Source organism: Arvicanthis niloticus, chromosome 17, assembly GCF_011762505.2.
Source record: "Arvicanthis niloticus isolate mArvNil1 chromosome 17, mArvNil1.pat.X, whole genome shotgun sequence".
In the NCBI taxonomy this organism is placed as follows: domain Eukaryota; kingdom Metazoa; phylum Chordata; class Mammalia; order Rodentia; family Muridae; genus Arvicanthis; species Arvicanthis niloticus.
The window spans coordinates 62536080-62557669 of NC_047674.1; positions in this window are offsets into that span (position 1 = coordinate 62536080).

Genomic DNA, 21590 nt, shown 5'->3' on the forward strand with positions numbered 1-21590 from the left:
TTTATGTCTTTAAGTCAACCCATTTTCTTATGTTTCAAGCAAAATAATGAACAGTTTGATTTTTTAATGTTTATTCCTCAAACTTTATTGTTTACTTTCTTAGCCAAAACAGAAGTTCAAACTTCTTATTTATTGAGTGTCTATATCATATGATTGACATGCTTTTGACAGTGAGAATTTGTACCCATTTCTGGTATTTCAGAACCTGATAGCTTCAGTGTTCTTTTCTAAATGTTTTCATTAGTCACTTCACACCAACTATAACAAGGCTTTTTAAAGCCACTTTTACCCCCAGGAAAATTATACAATTGCTTCATATTTTCTTTTATGCTTAAAGATTTCTGTAGACATTAAGGTATAATGAACTGCTATTTTCACCTCATGAGTCTTATATTCAGAGAATATAATTCAGAGAAGTAGAACTATGGGTGAGAAATGGGTTCCATGACTGTTCTGGAGAATGTTGAAGAATATGCATGCAATCATTATTCTCTGTTCCTGATAGTGGACAGGCTGCTTCAAGTTCTCATTGCCTTGACTTCCCCCACTTCTTTTGACTAGAACCTTGAATTTTGGGCCAAAACAATGATTTTTTTCTTAAGTTGCTGTGTAAAGAGTTAAAAGTCATTTGTTAATGGCTAACCACCCACACTCAGTTTGTTTCATGCAGAAAAAAATATTGCCACTAGTCTGCAGTTCACTAGTAGAAAAACCAAAGCAAACAAATCCTAAAAGCAAGTTTTCTGATGACAAGGTCCATGTTGAAACTTACAATGACATAATTCAGGCATTAGACTTAAGATCAAACCAAAACTCTAATTTATCTGAAATGATATAGGTTAACAAGTTAATGAAGCCACTAAAAGTAAGTAAATATAACCACACATCACAATAACATTACAGAACAAGCATCTATAATTTAAAAATGTGAATTCTTAAATTATCCAAAATCCAAAACTTTTGCGCAAAATTTACTGTTATAAATGGTAAATTCTACATCTGACTTGCTGTGATGTATCAAAATCCAAAGTGTGAGAGAACTTCACAATGCAAAAAGTATATATCATTGAAGAAATTGGAGAAGTCACTAGAAAATACAAAGACCTCCTATGTTTATAGATCATAACAACAAATATTTAAATAGCAATATTACCAAAAGCAATATATGAATTCAATGCACCCCTCATAAAGTTTCAATAATACTTTTTTCTCAGAATTGAATATGTATTGAATACATATTGAATATATTTTGAATATATATATATATATATATTCATAGAGATACACACAAAATAGTAAAAGAAGTCCTGATAAAAATGTAAGTATAATAATACAGTAACAAAAAAAAAAAAAAAGCATACTATTCCAAACCATACATATAATCCAAATAAACAGAAGAGAAGAGGAAAGACAGAAAACATCCAGACATCTACAACTGAAAGATCCAGGACAAAGATATCAAAAACATACTTGGAACAAAGACAATATCTTTCACAAATAGACAGGAAAATGGATATCACATTCTTGTTTCTCATCCCATACAAAAGCAATTTAAAACAGGTCAGGATCTTAAATGTATGACAATAAGTTTTGAAGCTACTAGCAGGAAACATAGCTGGAATACTTGTAAGTACATGCTGTCTGATAGAAAGGTAAAAGCTCAAAAACTGAGAGGAATAATTATCAAATGAAACTAATTAAATTTAAAAGATTTCAATAGAACAAAAGAAACAGCATAGTGCATAGACAGCCATGCATACCGAAGTTAAGTCTATGCCAATATATATCTCACAGATATCTAGAGACTATGAAGAACCAAAATATGAAGTAATAGATGAGGCAATTTAGTCAGCAAATGGACAATGGAAATGAACAATTTTCAAGTGAAGAATTACATATACCTAAAACATGCACAAAAATAATGTTACATGTTTTATCCAGCAGGGAAATGTAAATCATAAATACATTGAGATTCTATTCTACTCCAATCAGAAAATCTATCATCAAGAACATAAAATACTTTCTCTCTCTCTCTCTCTCTCTCTCTCTCTCTCTCTCTCTCTCTCTCTTATTCTGGCTAGTATGTGAGAAAAGGGAGTCCCTATTTACCTCATCAAGATACGTAAGCTTGTTTGGATATTGTAGAAAGCAACATGGAGCTTCCTCAAATATTCTAAAAAGTTCTTCAATATGACTTAATCATAGCATTTTTGGGTACACACAAAGAGGGTTCAAAACCAGCTCACTACAATGAAAATGTGTACTAAGCATCCTTGCTCACTACAACTCTATTTACCATACTCAACTATGGAATCTATCTACCTGTCTGTCAGCACATGAATGAGAAAATTAAATGTAGCATCTGTTAGAATATAGATTTATTCGGCTATAAAGAATGAAATCATGACTTTTAAGGAAAATAGATGAAAATTCTTCATCATATTAAGTGAAGAAAATCAACTCCATCAAGACAAATGTTACATATTTTCTTTCAAATGTGAACTATGGAAAAAATAAGGTACATGAAAATAAGAAAGATTACTACTAGGAATGTGAAAATGTTGGAGCAGGGAGAGTAGGAGAACAGAAAAAAGAATGTGGACAAATACGATTGATACGAGAATACATGGAAATTCACAACTGAATCCCTTCTACAACTTACGTACACTAATAAAAGTAGAGTTGACTAAAACTTTGAATAAAATTAATTTCAGGTATGTAAACAAAGTTTTTATGAAACAAATGAATTTGGGTTTAGACTTTTAACATCTCTAAAATATTTGTTATATGCATGCAAAAAAATAAAAAAAAAAAACCCAAATACACAAACAACAACAAACATTTAATAAGCAAAAAAAAAAAAAAAAAAAAAAAAGTTTGGCTCCAAAAAATTAATGCAACAGATATTGAAGTACACAGTAATCATTGCAGGGCCTGAACATCTGACTAATAATTTTTCATTAATTCTTGGTCTCTCTTAGTAAGATTGGAGTAGAATTACCCATTAATACTTAGAATCTTATTTTAGAAAGTTAAGTTCATATAAGTTACATGTAACTGACTATTCCAGGTAAAGTACACCTCATAATAAATATGGCCATCTTGCCAAAAGCAACCTACAGATTCAACACAATCCCCATCAGTATTTCAGCACAATTCTTTAAAGACCTGAAAAGAACAATTCTCAATTTTATATGGAAAAACAAAAAGCCCAGGGTAGATAAAACACTTCATAACAATAAAGGAACTTCTGGGGAAGTTACCACCCCTGACCTTAAGCTACTACAGAGCAACAGTGATTTAAAAAAAATGCATGTTATTGACGTACAGGCAGACAGATTGATCAATGAAATAGAATTGAAGACCTGGAAATAAAATAAAATACTTGTGCACACTTAATCTTTGACAAAAAAGCCAAAATATACAGTGGAAAAAGAAAGCATCTTTAATGATTCATGCTGGTCTAACTGACAGTGGGTATGTAGAAAAATAAAAACAAATCCATATTTGACACCTCACACAAAGCTCAGGTCCAAGTGGATCAAGGACTTCAACATAAAATCAGATACACTGAATCTAATTGAAAAATAAAGTGAGAAAGAGCCTCAAAATCATTGGCACAATGGGAGGAGGGGTGTTTCCTAAATAGAACTGCAATTGTTCAGATACTAAGATCAAGAATTGATAAATAAGACATTGTGAAACTGAAAATTTTTTGTAAGGCAAAGGACATACTCAAAGAACAAATCAGCAACCCACAGAATGGAAAAAAAATCTTCATTATCCCCACATTCAATAGAGAGCTAATATCCAAACTAATAATGAACTCAAGAAGCTAACTCCTCCAAAACCCAACAACTCAATCCAAAAATGGGGTATACATCTAAACAGAGAATTTACAACAGAGGAATCATGAATGGGTGAGAAGCACTTAAAGAAATGTTCAGCTTTCAGTTTTTTATCTGTGCCCTGGAGCTGACCCTGTGTCACAACTATCTGCATCCAAATCAAACCCAGAGAAGCTTGTCTCCCAGGAATGCTGACATCTAAGATCACAGGCTCACAGGAGAAACAAGCTTCAGTCAGAAACAGGAAAACTGGCTGACACCACAGATAACCAGATTGCAAGACGCAAGCATAAGAACATAAGCAACAGAAACCAAAACTACTTGGCATCCTTAGAACCTAGTTCTCCCACCACAGAAATCCCTGGATATTTTAACACACCTGAATAGCAAGGCTCCAATTTAAAATCGCATCTCATGATGATGATAGAGGACTTTAAAGAAATGTATAAATAACTCTCTTAAAGAAATAAAGGATAACACAGGTAAGGTAGAAGCCCTTAAAGAGAAAATATATAAGCCCCTTAAAGAGCTACACAACCAAACAACTTAAGGAATTAAAGAAAACCACCTAGGACCTAAAACTGTATAGAAACAATAAAGAAATCATTAAGGAAAAAAAATCTGGAGGTAGAAAACCTAGGAAAGAAATCAGGAGTTATAGATGCTAGCATCACCAACAGAATACAAGAGATAGAGAAGATAATCTCAGGTGCAGAAGATACTATAGAAAACATTCACACAACAGTCAAAGAAAATGCAAAATGCATAAAGGTCCTAACACAAAACGTACAGGAAATCCAGAACACAATGAAAAGACAAACTTAAGAATAATAGGTAGAGAAGAGAGCAAAGATTCCCAACACAAAAGGCCAATAAAATCTTCAACAAAATAAGAGAAGAAAACTTCCCTAATCTAAAGGAAGAGATGCCCATGAAAATACAAGAAGTGTACAAAATCCAAAATAAATTGGATCAGAAAAGAAATTTCTCTTTTTACGTAACTATCAGAATATCAAATGCACAAAACAAAGAAAGCAGTAAGAGAAAAAGGTCAAGTAACATAAACGATGACCTATCAGAATTACACCAGACTTCTCAACAGAGACTCTAAAAGCAGAAGATCCTAGGCATACAGACCCTAAGAGGACACAAATGCATGCCCAGGATGCAACACCCACCAAAACTCTCAATTACCATAGATGGTGAAACCAAGATATTCCATGATGAAACCAAATTTAAATAAAAACAGTTTTGCACAAATCCAGCCCTACAAAGCATAATATATAAAAAACTGCAACACAAGGAGGGAAACTAATGCCAAGAAAAGGCAAGAAATTAGTCTTTCAAAAAACCAAGAAGAAAATAGCCAAACTTAATTCCACTTCTAAAAATCAAAATAAGAGGAAGCAACAATCATTGGTCCTTAATATCTCTTAACATAAATGGACTCAATTCCACAATAAAAAGACATTAATTGACATATTGGATACATAAAAAGGACCCAGCATTTGCTGCGTATGGAAAAAAGTTCCTCCGTGTAAAAACAGACACTACCTCAGAGTATAAGGCTACAAAACTAAATTCCAAGCAAATAGTCCCAACAAACAAGCTGGAATACATTTTAATGTGAAATAGAATCTACTTTCAACAAGAAGCTATAAAAGATGAGGTAATTTCATACTCATCAAAGGAAATATCTACCAAGATGAACTCTCAATTCTGAACATCTATGACCCAAATGCTAGGGCACACATATTCATAAAAGGAACTTTGGTAACTCTCAAAGCACACATTGAAATGTACACAATAATAGTTGAAGACTTCAACACACCCCTCTCACCAATTGACAGATTATGGAAACAGAAGCTAAACAGAGGCACAGTGAAATTAACAGAGGTTAAGAACCAAATGGACTTAACAGATATCTATAGAACATTTCACCCTAAAACAAAAGAATATACTTTCTTTTCAGCTTCTCAGGGAACCTACTGAAAAACTGAACACATAATTGTTCACAAAACAACTCTCAACAGATAGAGGATTGAAATAAATCCCATGAATCCTATCAGAGCACCATGAAATAAGGCTGGTCTTCAATAACAACAAAAACAAAAGAAAGCCCACATACACGTGGAAGCTGAAAAACTCTCTACACAATGATAATAGGGAAGAAATAAAGAAAGAAATTAAAGACTTTAGAATTTAATGAAAATGAAGGCACAACATACCCAAACAAATGGGATGTGATTGTTTTGTAGCAGAGGGAGTGTCCAGGTGTTCAGAGGTCTCTATAAATTGGCTAAGTTTTAGAAGCTATGCTTTGTGCTTCCAACAATTATAGTTAACTCAGTCATTCTGGATTTCTGACGGGGTTGAAAACTTATAGCCTCATAGTCAATCCTGGCTATTTACCTTGAGAAAAAAGATTTTGAGTGGATGGTCGTCAGCTGACATTCATCCTAAAGCCAAGGAAAAAGCCAAGTTCAGAACTAAATGTTTTAGTTAGGATAGATGACAGAGTTTCTGGTTAGTCAACAAAATGATGGACTGGGTATTAGGATTATCTTGTACCTCACTGGTACAAATTGGCATAATTATGCTCTAATTGTATTTTGAGAGAAAAGTTTCATTTTAACAGGAAGGGTTATATGTAAGAGGAACTAAGGTGGGATGAGTACTGAGAGGAAGAGAAGGAGTAAGAAGAAGAAAAGAAGGAGAGGAGAAGCTAGGTGATGAAAGAGAGAAAGATGGGGGGAGACAGGGAGGCAAATGTTCATGTATCTCCACCAGTCAAAGATAGTTGATATATCTAGGTTGGGTAGTGGGTTACACCTCTGATTGAGCAATACCAAACTTATAAAGCCTTTGATTAACATTTTTAAAAAAATGTATAAGTGCAAAAAGGAAAAGGGGGCATGGGATAGGGGTTTTCTAAGGGGGGGGGAATGGGGAAAGGGGATGGCATCTGAAGTGTAAATAAAATATCCAATAAAAAAGAAATAAAATAAATGCTGACCCCCCCCCCAAAAAAAGGAGAAAACTCATAGCTCTGAGTGCCTCTATAAGGAAATTGGAGAGCGTATACATTAGTAGCTTAATAGTACACCTGAAAGCTCTAGAACAAAAAGAAGCAAATATACCCAAAAGGAGTAGACAGCAAGACATAATCAAATACAGTGCAGAAATCAACCAAACAGAAGCAAAGAAAACTATACAAAGAATCAACAAAACTAGAAGCTGGTTCTTTGAGGAAAATTAACAAGGTAGATAAAACTTTAGCCAGACTAACCACAGGGCTCACAGTATCTAAATTAACTAAATCAGAATAGAAAAGAGAGACATAACAGAAACCCAAGAAATTTTTAAAAAAATCATCAGATCCTACTACAAAAGATGATACTCATTAAATATGGAAAATGTGGATGAAAGGGATAATTCTCTAGACTGATATTAGGTATTAAAGTTAAAGCAGGATCAGATAAATCATCTAAACAGTCCTATAACCCCCTAATGAAATAGAAGCAGCCATTAAAAGTCTCCCACCCAGAAAAAGCCCAGGACCAAATAGCTTTAGTGCAGAATTCTATCAGACCTTCAAAGACGACCTAATACCAATACACTTCAAACAATTCCACAAAACAGAAACAGAAAGAAATCTTCTAATTTGTTTTATAAAGCCATAAGTACACTGATATCAAAACCACACAAAGACCAAACAAATAATGAAAACCTCAGATCAATTTCCTTTATGAAAATTGATGCAAAAATACTCAATAAAATTCTTGCAAACTGAACCCAAATACACATCAAAATGAACATTCACCATGATCAAGTATGCTTCATGTCAGGTATGTGGTGAGGATTCAATATATAAAAATACAACAACTCAATATCCTACATAAACTAACTCAAAGAAAAAAACCACACAATCATCTCAGTAAATGCTGAAAAACCATTTGACAAAATTCAACACCCACTCATATTAAAAGTATTGGAAAGATCAGGAATTCAAGGCCCATACCTAAACATAATAAAAGCAATATACAACAAACCAGTAGCCAACATCAAACTAAATGGAGAGAAACTTTAAGCAATCTCACTAAAATTAGGAACCGAGACAAGCTGCCTACTCTCTCCCTGTCTCAAAGTTCTAGCTAGAGCAATTAAACAACAAAAGAAGGTCAAAAGGAAACATTAGAAAAAAGTCATTATCACTACTTGCAGATGATATGATAGTATACATAAGTGACCCCCAAAATTCTACCAGACAGCTCTTACAGCTGATATACAGCTTCAGCAAAATGGCTGGATATAAAATTTACTCTATCAAATCAGTAGCCATCCTTTATTGAAAGGACAAAGGGGATGAGACAGAAATTAGGGAAACAACACCCTTCACAATAGTCACATGCAATATTAAATATCTTGATATGACTGTATGACAGGAACTTCAAGTCTCTGAAGAAAGAAATTGAAGACCTCAGAATGTGGAAAGACCTCTCAAGCTCATGGATTGGCAGAGTTAATACAGTACAAATCGTTTTCTTACCAAAAGCAATCTACAAATTTAATACAATTCCAATCAAAATTCCAACTCAATTCTTCATAGAGTTAGAAAGAGAAGTTCTTAAATTCATTTGGAACAACAAACAACACAGAATATCAAAAACTATTCTCAACAATAAGTGAACTTCTGGAAAAATTACCATCCCTGACCTCAAGCTGTCCTAAGTGGAATAATGATAAAAACTGCATCTTATTGGTACATAGACAGGCATGTAGATCAATAGAATAGAATAGAATAGAATAGAATAGAATAGAATAGAATAGAATAGAATAGAATAGAATAGAATAGAACTGAAGACCCAGAAATGAACCCCCATACCTATGATCATTTGATCTTTGACAAAGAAGCTAAAACCTTTCACTAGAAAAAGGACAGAATTTTCAACAAATGGTGCTGGTTCAACTGGCTGTCTGCATGTAGAAGAATGCAAATTGATCCATACATATCTTCTTGCAAAAAAAAAAAACAAAAAAACAAAAAAAAAAAACTCAAGTCCAAGTAGATCAAGACCTCCACATAAAACCAGGTACACTGAAATTAATAGAAGAGAAACTGGGGAAGAGCCTCCAATACTTGGGCACATGGGAAAACTTCCTGAAGAGAACACCAATGGCTTATGGTTTAAGATCAACAATCGATAAATGGGACCTCGTAAAATTGAAAAACTTCTGTAAATCAAGGGACACTATCAATAGAACAACATGGAAACCAACAGATTTGGAAAAGATATTTATCAATCCTACATCTTATAGAGGGCTAATATGCAAAATATACAAAGAACTCAAGAAGGCATACTCCAGAGAACCAAATAACCCTATTAAAAAGTTGAGTACAGAGCTAAATAGAGAATTCTTAACTGAGGAATCTCAAATGTCAGAGGAGCACCTAAAGGAATGTTTCACATTCTTAGTCATTAGGGAAATGAAAATCAAAATAACCCTGAGATTCCACATCATACAAGTCAGAATGGCTAAGATCAAAAACTCAGATGAGAGCAGATGCTGGGAAGGATGTAGAGAAAGAGGAACCCTCCCTCCTACATTGTTGATGGGATTGCAAGCTGGTATAGCCACTCTGGAAATCAGTCTTGCATTTCCTTAGAAAATTGAACATAGTACTACCTGAAGACACAGCTATACTGCTATTGGGCATATACCCAAAAGATGTTCCAACATATAACAAAGACACACACTCTACTATGTTCTTAGCAGCCTTATTTATACTATCCAGTAGCTGGAAATAATTCAGGTGTCCGCAAACAGAGAAATAAAAATAGAAAATGTGATACATTTACACAATGGAGTTACTCAGCCATTAAAAATAATGACTTAATGAAATTTGCAGGCTGATGGACAAAACTAGAAAATATCATCCTTAGTGAGGTAACCTAGACACACACACACACACACACACACACTCACATACACACACAAATATACATGGTATGTATTCACTGGTAAGTGGATATTAGAAAAAAAGCTCAGAATACTCATGGTACAACTTACAGACCATATGAATCTCAATAAGTAAGACCAAAGTGTGGATGTTTCAGTCCTACTTAGAATGGGGGACAAAATAATCACCAGAGGTAGATGGTGGGAGGGTCTTGGGAGGAAGAGATCAAGGGAAGAGTAAAAAAGCAGGGACAGGATCAGGTTTGGAAGGAGATGGTGTAAATATTTTTCTGACAGAGGCTCAGAAAATTGAACAGAAATATGTAGCAATGGGGGATGGGGAACTGTCATTACCCAACAGAAATTCCCAGATGCTAGGAAATCAAGAGGCTCCCAGGACTCAACAGTGATTACATTAGTGAAAATACCCAACAAAGGGGAGAAAGAACCTGTAAAGTCCATCACTAGAGGTTAGGCACAGCCTCCAGGTGATGGATGGGGCAACCCACCCTTCTCAAAATTTTATGCCATAATTGCCTTTGTCTAAAGGAAATACAGGGACAAAGACTGGAGCAGAGACTGAAGGAAAGGCCATCCAGAAACTGTCCCACCTGAGGATTGATCCCTTATGCAGCCATCGAACCTAGCCTCTATTGCTGATGGCAAGGAGTGCTTGCTTACAGGAGCCTGATAAGGATGTCTTATGAGAGGATCTACCAAAGCCTTACCAATACTGATGCAGAAGCTTGCAGCCAACTATCAGATTGAGCACACAGACCCCAATGGAAGGGGTAGGGGAAGGACTGAAGGAGTCAAAGAGCTTTGCAACCCCATAGGAAGAACAACAATATCAACTAACCAGATGCCTCAGAGCTCCTAGGGACTAAACCACAAACCACAGAATACACATGGAGGGACCCATGGATCCAGCTGCATATGCAGCATAGGATGGCCTTATCTGCCTTCAGTGGAAGGAGAGGCCCTTGGTCCTGTGAATGCTTAATGCCCCAGCATAGGGAAATGCTAGAGCAGAATGGAGGGAGTGGATTGGTGGGTGTGTGAGCACTCTCATAGAAGCAGAGGGGAGAGGGGTGGGATAGGGTGTTTTCAGAGGGGAAACAGGGAAGAGAGATAACATTTGAAATGTAAATAAATAAAATAACCAATAAAAAATAAAAAATAGAAATATTCAAAGCCCTTAGTGATCAGGGAAATGCAAATAACAATGACTATGAGATTTGACCTTATACCAATCAAAATGGCTAAGATTAAAACTCAGATGACAGTACAAGTTGATGAAAATGTAGGGAAAGAATAATACTCCTCCTTTGATGCCGAGATTGCAAACTGGTACAACCACTCTGGAAATTAATCTGGAGATTCTTCAGAAAATTGGAAGTAGTTCTACGTGAAAACCCAACTATACTACTCTTGGGCATATTCCCAAAAAATGTCCTACCACACCACAAGGACTAGTGCTTCGCTATTTCATATCAGCTTTATCTGTCATATTCTGAATCTGGAAACAACCCAGATGTCCCACCATGGAAGAATTGATACAGAAAATTTGGTTCATTTACACAATGTAATGTTATCCAGCTATTAAGAAAGAGGGCATCATGAGTTTTATAGTCAAATGGATGGAAGTAGAAAATATTCTGAGTGAGGTAACACACACCCAAAAGTATATGCATAGCATGTATTCACTAATAAGTGTATATTAGTAAAAAAAAAAAAAGTACAGAGTATTGAGGGCACAATCCACAGAACTCAAAGACTTAAGAGGCCAAGGGGCCCAAGTGAGGATGCTTCAATTCCTTTTGGGACATAGTAGAAAGCAGAAGGCAGAGGGAAAGAGGGAACACAGTGGGAGAGAGGAGGGTGAGGGGCAGGGAAAAAAAGGAATATGATCAGGTATTGGGGAGGCACCAAGAATGAAGCCAGAAGGGCCAGCAGATTGTGTGGAAAATTTATAACCTTGGGAGGTGAGAGCTGGTGGGACCATCTAGAATGTACCATAGAGATGGAAGGTGAGAGAATCTCAAGACTCAAAGGAAGCAACCTTAGATGTAATGTCCAACAATCAAGAGAGTGAACTTGTAGAATACACTTCCAGTAGAAAGACAAGGTATCAAGTGGAGGCATGGGGTTGTCATGCCATAGTTAAAAATTCTGACCCAGAATTGTTCCTCTCTAAAAGAACTGCAAGGCAAAAAAGGAGAAAAGACTGAGGAAATGGAAGTCCAGTGACTGGCTCAAAATGGGACCTATCTCAAGGGGAAACTCCAAGGCCTGACACTATTACTGGTGCTATCATGTACTTTCAGATAGGAGCCTAGTATGGCTTTCCTCTGAGAGGCCCAACAAGCAGCTGACTGGGACAGAAGGAGATAATTACAATCAACCAATGGACTGCAGTCTGAGACCCCTGTGAACTAATTAAGAAAAGGCTGAAAGAATTTGAGAAGAGCAACCCCATAGGAAGACCAGAAATCTTAACAAACATGGACCCCAGAGATTTCTCAGACACTGAGCATACACTAGCTGGTCCTAGACCCCTGACACATATGCAGTAGAGACTTGCCTGGTCTGTCCTTAATAAAAGAAGACACACCTGACCCTTGAGAGATTTGAGGCCCTATGGAATATGGAGGCCTGGTAGAGTGTGGGGTTGTGGGGACATTCTCTTAGAGATGGGGAAGGAACAATGGAATGAGGAACTGAGAAACTGTTGGAGGGTAGACCAGGAAGGGAATAAAGACTGGAGTGTAAACAAAAATTAAAGAAGATGATGATGATGATGATGATGATGATGATGATGATGATGATGATGATGATAGTAATAATAATAATAATAAAATAGAGAGAAAGGAAAAAATAAATTATTTGGCATATATATGGCATGTATATATGTGTGTGCATGCATGTGTGTACAACTTCACTACTTATCAGTATAAAAATATTTTAAAAAACTAAAGAAATCTTGTTGAACTTATTTAATTTTACACAATAATTGAACTTTTTGAAATAATATTATTATTCTTTTAGAATTTTATAAAACATACTTCAATAATAGTCTCTTCTTTAATTCCTACTGTATCCACTCTCTACCCATAACTTCTTCGTTATCCATCCAAACTTGTATCTATTTTCTAAAAACAAAAATACAAAATAGAATTCAATTTGCGTTATACAACTTCAGTTTAACTGAAATGTACTAGAGTACAGTTGACTTACCAGAGACCATAACCTAAAAGAAAACCAACTCTCTTTGTACCAGCAGCTTTCAAATTGCCAATAACTCTGTAGTTAGGGTTGGAATTTCAGGCCGATCTCTGTGCTCCATTCTCAGATTTTTTTCTGGCTTGAGCTTACTTGGGTCTTATGAATAATCACAACCTCTCTGAGTTTATATGTGTAACTGTTCTGTTATTTTCATTAAAAAAATGAGTTAGTTTGAGTCATCTACTGCCTCCTGCTTTTACATCTTCTTTCAACTGCCTCTTTCTACATCTTCTCAGCAATGATAATTAGGCCTTGTGCAGTGGGGGTGTTTTATGTGTCCTGTTTGGATGGAACATGCTAAAATCACTTAGTCTCTTCACCTTGACTGTCTATATGTTAATCATCATCTACTTTGACGTTTTTAATACGGGGGTCTCATGTATCCCACACTAGCTTTGAACTTCCTAGGTAGTCTTTGTCATCCTGAATCCACCTCCCAAGTACTTGGGTTATGTGTATTCAATCCCTCACATTTTTTATGTTGTACTGAAGATGGAAGTCCTTGGCTTCTTGCACTATATGAAAGCACACTTCCTACTAAAGTGTTAAGGTAGCTAAAAGAATTCTTAACTAAATATTTGATAATAGCACATAAAATAATTTTAAAAATTGAGTTGATATTTTTATTTAAGATTGAAAATCGTGAGAATGGCATTGCATATAAATGTATAGTAGAAAGTGGTAGAAGTGTGTTTAAGGCCAATTCATCTGATCATTTTTATGATTCTCAAATCAGCAACTTCAACAACTACTTTTAAAATCAGCCATTCTAATAAAATACGATTCAAAGTTATGCTAACATGCAATGACAAGAAGAATATACTTATATTTCCATAATTAATCTGAAGTGTTTTTATGAGTGAAAATTTTTGAATATACAATAAAAATATTACACTTCAGAACATAACAGTAGCATTTGACTGGGTTGAGTAACTACTGGGTGTCTGCTGGCTTTATGTGGCATGATGACATGTACTGAGTGAAGTACCCATATTCAGAATCAAAGCTGCATTAAGTAGAATGACACAGGTGGACAACTGTTGCTCTAGATGCCATGGGTTGTAGTTTGAGCATTAATTTTTTGACAATGGACATTCAGAAACCTACCACTATAAGCAAGTTTATCATGACTATCTAGAGGTAACAACACCCCCATTCCCAGTTTGAGAACTAGGGCCATTCAGTATCATTTTTTTTTTTTTCAATTAAATGATTCCTTCACCTCCAATCTGACCATTAGTTTGGGATATACAGGCAAAAAAAAAAAAAAAAAACCCAAAAAAAACAGATGTTAGGTTTATCAGACAAGGGACAATGACAAAAGGGAGAGGTTAGAAAAAAACAAGGATGTAGACAGGGTTAGTACCTGCTTACCATACTCTGTTACTGTTTAAAATACCTCGGAAACAGGTGTTTTGGTGGTAATAGTTACCTGGGATATGTTTCAGAAACTTGGAGGCCACTTTTGTCACAATGACTCTTGAAAATATGCAACTGTCTGCTGAATGACTTTTGATGTGGGAAGATAAAAAAATCTATCCTTATGTCATGCTAATACTTTTATTTTCTAGGTGTGGTTCTACAAAGATTCATGTAGAATGACGATAATGCTCAGACCACTGACTACTTTACAGCCAATTGCCTTTACTCCCATCTCTTAATCTCAAAAATGACCTTAAATTCTGTCCTTATTGAGTAAGATTTGAGGCTTTTCTCTAGTATTGACATGCTGAGTTGTGAATAAGTCAGTTCTAAAAAAGCATTTCAGTTATTGATACCTGGCATGCACCTGGCTTGTTGGCAATGACAGTATGCCTGTAATATTTGCATGCTTTAAGGTAGTTATACTTTGTATATATCCAAGGGAATTTATGGAGCCTCATCAATTTCTTTGACCAGAGGAACTTGAGAATCCATTTATCTCTTACTGTGAGTTGAAATATCCTATACCACATGGAGATTACCTTCTTGGTTAAGGGTAGAGAATGCTCCTGCAATTACCTCAGTCTTGATCCATATTACTTTCAAGGATTATACTATTCAGAATGGATCTGAGCAAGGACTGGCTGAAATCTGTATTCATTGAATTTATTCATATACTTAAACCCAATGTTCTTGGCATCTATAAACTAGGGGAACAAACTTCCATGAAGAAGTTTGATGGAAGAGAAAATATTTTTGAAGTTTTGCAGAAATATTAACTTCTTTTGTCATAATAAATGGCAAAGTGGATGTGAATGGTTTCTATATTTGTGTCTTGCTTTTGTGTCCACAATATACTAACAATTTTTATAAAACATTACCCTAATACATTGGGTATAGTGATTTCCATTACTAATATCACACTGTAATTTTTTGATTACACTGGAAACCCTTCTTCCTTGTGTGGAAGTACTGATGCTGTACTGATTATCTTTCTTTACAATCTATACAGCCTCTTTTTGGCTTTGGCACTCAGCATTTCTACCACACTGAAATGAACTCTGGATGCTTCAAAAGTCTAGTCAATCCATGCTATTCAGTGTGATTTGGCTTCAAAGGCCTTTCTGTTTTCTCTCTTTGCATGACTAATTATATACAGGTCCTGAGCACATCTCTGGCCAAATAATTGAAAGTAGGCAGAAGACACAATTGAATACCAACAAGAAGCTGTTCTGTTTTGGCTTGTCCTAGTCACTGGGCATTCACAGTTAAGGTCAACTGCTGCAGAGAAGCAAGCAGAACATTCTGGATCTCTGGAGAAATGCCAATTGTATTACATTAGGCTGTTTTGCTTAACATCCATACAGCTCAACTTTCCTGACTATGCTCCCAGCTGATGAAAAGTGTTTAGATTACAATGGCTTCTGTCAGTTCAGTGTCCTAATTTGAGAGAATTTTCTTTCTTTCTTTTCACCACTCCTCCCACAAAGTAAATAGAGTATGTTTGACTCAGTCATTTCTTCTTTGGACATAAAATCCTGGAACTTTGTCTTAGATTTGGCTGGAGGAAAGAGTGTCTTTCAGTGATGGTACTGAAACACTGCTTTCTCTGCTCCAGTGCTTCATCTAGCAGAAGTATTTCTGGGACTAGACCCAAAGAAAGCAAGAATAGCAGTGGGGATTAGCTCTGAGCTGCTTGATGCCTGCCTCTTTCCTACCTGTCTCATCTCAGTCACGCCTTTTAAAGTTTCTGATCCTACTCCTTAAAGTACCTTTGCTTTTCTCATGAGAAAAGTTAGTATTCCTGGGACAAACTCTTCAAACTTTCAGTGATGTTGAATTCTTATGTCAGACATTAAGATTTGACAATGCTTATGCACAGAAGCAATCAGTTCATTGCTGAATGCAGGAAAGGAGCCCCTTGGCAAGGGGCTCTATAGAAACCTGGCCAATAGATTTATGTGAAACCATGTGAAGATTGAGCTAGGTCTTATTTGTGTTTTGGGTACTAGAAAAATCTTTAGCATTTGTTCCTACACCATGCATTTTTAATTCTTTGTCTCAGTTTCTGTTGTTGGCAGCAAGCTGTGTTTTTAGACAGGTTTCTGTCCCCCAGCTGTTCCTGTCATATACTGATTAACATAGAGAGAGAATGTTGTGGGGCAATATATATGTGTGTGCATGTGTGTGTATCTGAATGTGTTTGTGTGTGTGCATGTATATGTGTGTTGTTGTATGTTGTTTTTTGTAGAGGCCAGAAGAAGCCATTGGATCCCCTAGAGCTGGAGCTAAAGTCAATTGTCAGTCACCTGGAACCTAATTCTGGTTCACTTGGAAAGCAGCAAATGCTCTTAAACGATGAGGAATCTCTTCAGCCCCACAACAAAAATATTTTTAATAGATGTAGTTAAGGAACTTGCATTTAAGTTTCATATCAAATCCACAAATGTATTATTCCACAGCTTTTAGAGAGATATTACAATATATAGGAATGCAAAATGTTCCATTGTTTCAATGAACCAGATCTCCAGGATGTAACATCCAAACATGTTTTCTTATATGCCCCAGCCCTCACCAAACCTCATGCCTGTCAGACATTCCAGGGGGGTTAGAATTACATGTTTCTCTTATGCCATACTGAGTCAAATTCTTTCCCTCCCCTGTCATTTATGGTTGCCTACAAGGACTGTCTGTACTAGGAAAAATGCCCACACAATTATAATTATGCTTTTTTTTCTACTACTCTTGACAAAAAGCACAAGAAGCTTTTGAAAATCATCTTTGATATGAGAAAATATGAGAACTACTAGAGGTGGTATGCACAGCATAAGACCCTTGAAATCCTTAAAACCTTCAAAGGAGGGATTCTAAATGTAGCATACATTGTTTGACAGTCCTCTTTAATTGCCACACAGGAGTTTAAAACCCTCAAAATAGAAGTTCTAGAGTTAACAAGCATAAGACTTCCCCAGGAGTTTGAAATCTTCAGATTCAGTACTCTACAGGAAGAATGCATAGTTTGAGATCCACATGAAGTTTTCCAATCCACAACTTAGTCATCCATATGAGCCTTCACTTTTTCTAAGTCCTAGAGCCATTCCCTCAGCAAGGCCGGCTCTGGAGTTTCTGCTATGGTAAGGTCTATTTCTCTGTATCTGCATGCTTGATGTATCAATTTTATGACAGGCTTTGTTCTGGGACTTCAGTTGTATGAAGGATCTAAGGAATTTTTTTTTTTTGAGTTTTCATTTGTAGGTGGAGGTGATGACTTACAAGATCCTCAGAGACTAGTCTGAAAGCAGAAAGTTAACTACATAGTTATTTTCATCATAAAATAATTTCATTCATCGTACTTGTTAGACAACAAAACCTTTAAAGACCATTTTGAAATGTCTGAAATTTCATACCCATATAAAGAATATGTGTTTCCTGTACATTAATGTAAATTCCAACAAGGAGTCCTTTCAACAGAGAATATATCCAGTAAAATTCACTTCTTCATCAGAGAGCTTGTCATCTAGTTGTAAGATGGTACATTTTTGTATATCTCATATCTACTTTTTATTTTAATTTTTGTTCTTTCTTGCCTTTTCATCTTTTTTTGTTCATAGAGAATCTCATACAAATGATATAAGATCCATTCCCCATTTCCTACCTCCAATTTTCTCCACACACATTGTAACATGTACCCCTTTCAGATTTTTGTCTTTACCTCCTCATATTCTTTCAACAACCCTTCTAGTTTACTTAGTGCTGACAATTCGGGTGTGAGTGTGAAGGGGTCATCTACGGGAGCATGACCAGAACACCAAGGGCCTCACTCCCCCTGAAGAATTGTGCTCTCTCCCACAACAGCTATCAACTCTCATATCCTCAGTTAAGGATAGATCCTTAAGTGCTCCCTCATCTATACTGGAATTTTGGGTGGCTTGATTCTATAAAGGTCTTGTGCAGATAACCACAGTTATTCTAAGTTCAGTAGCAATTTCAAGTGCAGGTGACTTCATTTCCAAGCACTCCTCCCCATCCTCATCCTCTTACACTCTTTTTATATAAAGAATTTAAGCAGAGGGTTTGAAAAGATGACTGTTTCATTAAGTCTGAGATCTGACAATAGCTTGGCTGCATTGCAAGTTTTTTGTTGAGAGTATTTGCAGCTATATTCAATAGTTTGGTTTGGTCACACTTTTTCCTTTATCTTATTTTGTTATTCAGATAATACTGTTTTCACAAAATGTTGGTAAAATTTATTCCCTTTTGATTTCATTGCATAATTTGAGAAATATTGATGTTAGTTCTACTTTTAAAGTTCTGGTAGACTTCAAAAGTAGGCTTAGCTAGGTCTAGGAATTTTAGTTGGGAGATATTTTATCACTACTTCAGTCTCACTGCTTGTTATACATCTGTTAAACTTTTTTGATCTTTATTTTTAGCAGAAGAAATACAGGTATAAATTAATCAATTTCTTTGAAAATATACAGTTGAATAGAATGTTAATTTTTATATTTCCTAATGATTTACTGATGTTCACTGATATCTATTGCAATATAATTATTCTTAAATCTCCTTTTGTTGATTTTGGAATTTCATTCTAATTAGTTTGGCTAAGGGTGTGCCAATTATATTCATTTATACATATAGTAAGTTCTTTGTTTTATCCTTTTGTTTCTATTTTATTAACCTATTTCATCAACTTTTACCCTGTTGTTACTTTTTTTGTGACCTACTGATTGGATTTTTCTTGTGTCTAATTTTCCAAATCCAAAACTGCATCATTCAATTATTTATTACAGAATCATTTTATTTTAATGTGCAAATTCACAGGTTTAAATTTTTTTCTTAGCAGATGCTTTGATTTTGTCATATAGGTTTTGGTAAGTTGTATTTTCACTTTTGACCAATTTTAGTATTTTTTTAAATTATCTTCTTGGTTCTCTCAATGACTCATTTGACTTTAATAATGTGCTATTAATCTTCAAGAGTTTGTGTACATTCTGCAATTTCTCTTGCTATTGATTTCTAATGTGTATCCATTGTGGTCATAGAGAAAATATAAGAAATTATTTTTAATTTTCTGAAGTTTTTAAAGATGTACTTTCTGTTATGGTATATTGCATATTTCAGAACAAGTTCTACTAGTTTCTGATAATTTAGTGGCCCGTGCATTGCTGGTGAAATTGATCTTGAATATGATATCATTTAACTAAATTTTTTGTTTTATTTATTTATTTTTATTGGATATTTTATTTATTTATATTTCAGATGCCATCTTCTTTCCTCATTTCCTTTGCCTAGAAACCCCCATCCCATCCCCTTTCCTCCTTTTTGCTTTTATACCATTTTAATTACATTCAAGTATTAAGTTCATTTCTCGGTTGAGAAACAATAGATGCAAATAGTCAAGGAACAACCAAGACAATAAACACAAATAGTCAAAGAACAAGCAAGGCAATAAACAAAATTCTGTGAACACTCCCGTGATCACTGTTTCTAAGGACTTATCAAGATGACCAAAATATCTGACCCAACTTCCCTGTCCTAGTCCAAAGTCATTTTCATGTCTGAAGCCTTCTTCCTTGCTCTAGCCTAAAATTTAGAATCTTGCCTAAAATTACTTCTTTTTTTCTAGCCTAATATTTAGATTCCTGCCTGAAATTACTTCTCTGTTTTATTTTTTTATCAAAATAATTTATTGCCTGGGGCAATTATTAATGTGTTGGAGTTAAATCTGTCACCTTCTCTCTAGTGTTACTTCCAGTTATAAAATTGAATGTCCCTGTACTTGGTTTGATTTTGTTCAGAATTCTAATATCTTCAAATAGATTATTTCTTTAGCAGGAATGATAGAATGAAATCTCTCTCTCTCTCTCTCTCTCTCTCTCTCTCTCTCTCTCTTTCTTTCTCTCTCTAGCTTTAGCAGGAATGATGATAGAATGACATCTCTCTCTTTCTCTCTCTCTGTTTCTCTCTCTCTCACACTAGCTGTTTCTCTCCCTACCTCCCTCTCTCAGAAAACAATCAAACAAACAAAAAAAACCTAATAAAACAAATTATACCGAAACACAATGAAATAAAAAGGCCTTAAAATACTCAGGCAAACAAATAAACATTGAGTCCTACTACTCCTAAGAAAGGGCCCTTCCTTAGGGTGTGTTTAATATACCAAGTGGCATTTCCTTGAATACTGATTTTCCTTTACTAGCAGGTATCAACTATCAAATAGCTTCTTATTCAGGGGTGGGATTTTGTGTTCATTTGGCTTACTCAGCACTAGAATTTATTCTAGTTTGAACCTACTCATGCCTTGTGCATGCTGGCATTCTCTGTGAGTTCACATTGTATCAGTCCTGCTGTATTTATAAGATGCTATTTCTTTTGAATCATTGAACACCTATAGCCATTTTACTGATCTTGAATTCTAATTTTAAATCTAACCTGATAGCTTTTATGTATGATTGCAGAATTGAGACCATTACTATTCATATTTATCATTTGAATGTATTACTAACCTTATCATTTTGTTGATTTTACATTGTTTAAGGGTTTTTTAATCCTTCATTTGCTAAATTGATGTTCTATTATGTATATTTTCTATAGCCTCATGGATGTATTCACCTTTCCCTTCAGTCTCTAAGATTTTTCATGTCTCTTTAGTAGAGGTGGTATAGTGGACAGGAATTATTTAGCCTGCTTTTATCCTTAAAGTTTTCTTCGTCTATTGTAACAATTAGATTTGCTTCAGTGTGAAACTAGGTTGAGACCACAAAATGACTAGATCTAATCTCTTTTGTGTTTTACAATTCTTGTTGAAAAATCTGATGTTATTCTGAAGGAATGCCTTTATGTAGAAGTTCATGTTTTTTTTCCTAAATCTTTTTATATACTTTGCTTGATTTGTGAATTTAGTTTTTAGGTTGTACTATGATGTAGGGTAGTTCTGTTCTGTCCTGTGTGGTACTGCAAATTCCTTATGCACCTGAATTGACATCTATTTATCTGGATTTGGTAGATTATTTGTTAAGAGTTCATTGAAAAAGTTTTCTGTGGCTTTTGCAGAATATTCTTCTGGAATCT